Source organism: Heptranchias perlo, unplaced genomic scaffold, assembly GCF_035084215.1.
Source record: "Heptranchias perlo isolate sHepPer1 unplaced genomic scaffold, sHepPer1.hap1 HAP1_SCAFFOLD_47, whole genome shotgun sequence".
Classification (NCBI taxonomy): domain Eukaryota; kingdom Metazoa; phylum Chordata; class Chondrichthyes; order Hexanchiformes; family Hexanchidae; genus Heptranchias; species Heptranchias perlo.
The window spans coordinates 7,468,389-7,470,206 of NW_027139484.1; positions in this window are offsets into that span (position 1 = coordinate 7,468,389).

The following is a 1,818-nucleotide window of genomic DNA, read 5'->3' on the forward strand; positions in this document are numbered from 1 at the left end:
ACCACGGCCCGCATCCTAACTCGCACCAAGTCCCTTTCTCCCATCACCACGGCCCGCATCCTAACTCGGACCAAGTCCCTTTCTCCCATCACCACGGCCCGCATTCTAACTCGGACCAAGTCCCTTTCTCCCATCACCACGGCCCGCATCCTAACTCGGACCAAGTCCCTTTCTCCCATCACCACGGCCCGCATCCTAACTCGGACCAAGTCCCTTTCTCCCATCACCAAGGCCCACATCCTAACTCGGACCAAGTCCCTTTCTCCCATCACCACGGCCCGCATCCTAACTCGCACCCAGTCCCTTTCTCCCATCACCAAGGCCCACATCCTAACTCGGACCAAGTCCCTTTCTCCCATCACCAGTGTTCACTGACCTACATTGGCTCCAGATCCGGAAGTGCCTCGATTTTTAAATACTCATCCTTGTTTTCAAATCCCTCCATGCCCTCGCCTCTCCCCAACTCTGTAACCTCCTCCGTCCCTACAACCCTCCGCGATCTCTGCACTCCTCCAATTCTGGCCTTTTACCCATCACCGATTTAATCAGTTCACCATTGGCGGCCGTGCCTTCTGCTGCCTCGGCCCTCAGCTCTGGAATTCCGTCCCTAAACCTTTCCACCTCTCTACCTCTCTCTCCTTCTTTAAGACGCTCCTTAAAACCTACCTCTTTGAGTCCTCTCCTAATATCTCTTCATGTGGGTCAGTGTCAATTATGTTAGCCAATCGCTCCTGTAAAGCGCGATGGGACGTTTTGCTACGATAAAGGAGCTGTATAAATGCAAGCTGTTGTTGTTCTTGTGTCAGTGTGAAGAGGAGTCTCTGAGAGTGAGTCAATTTGTAAAAGGGTACCAAGAACTGTAGACATTCAGGAAGTCCCCAGACTGTGCCAGCATTTTCCGGGATCTGTGGGAGTGAGTCGATATTTACAGGGTCTGTGGGAGTGATTCAATATTTACAGTGTTACTAGGTAGTTTACACATTTAGACAGTCCACAGGTTGTTTCAGGAAATCAGGAAGCGGATCAATATTTAAAACTATTCAGAGCCTTTCCCATAGTCTGTTTGAATAATTGCGGGGAAATCCATGTGCTGTGCGAATAATTACAATAGAATGCAAGGACGGTGCCATTATTTACAGGTAGATGCAGAGGCTGCCCCAATATTTAAAAGATCCATAGACTTGCCAATATTGATGGGCTATCCAGAGATTGTACCAATATTCGCAAAATGGTCTCCAAACTGACCAATAGAATGGTTCAGTTCCCATCTCTGAGTTTAAACCCAACCCTTGAGAAGAGGGTAGGAACTCTGAAATTAAAGGGTTTCACTCAGAAATAATCTGCAATCTGTGAATGAAGCTGCTCTCCCTTCACATCAGTGCTGTCAGACTGTGGGTCTCATAGATTCTCTTCTTTCAAATGCTTATTAAAATAATATACTGGGCTTTGGGTTTTCCATCTCTGTAATATTTGGTTAATTATTTGTTGTGATATAAACATTGTTGGATTTAGAGTAGTTAACTGGATCTGTTTCTTCAATGACTGTAATTAATGTCAGTCTCCACGGGCCCTATTTGTGTCACAGGAGTGTTTCTCCCTGCTATTAATAAGCGACTACTTTCAAAATGTTATCCCATAGTGTCAGTGGGAGCATCACCTCCAAGGTGGCCTACGGAGCAAGTCATGCTGGATTTATGCGCGTGCATTCCGGACCCCATCTGGGCACATTAGGAGGTCGCATAGCGCCGATACAACGGGCATTTCACGACCCAATTTATAGCCCAGTGAGCTGACACATCGGTGGAGGCTTCACAGTAT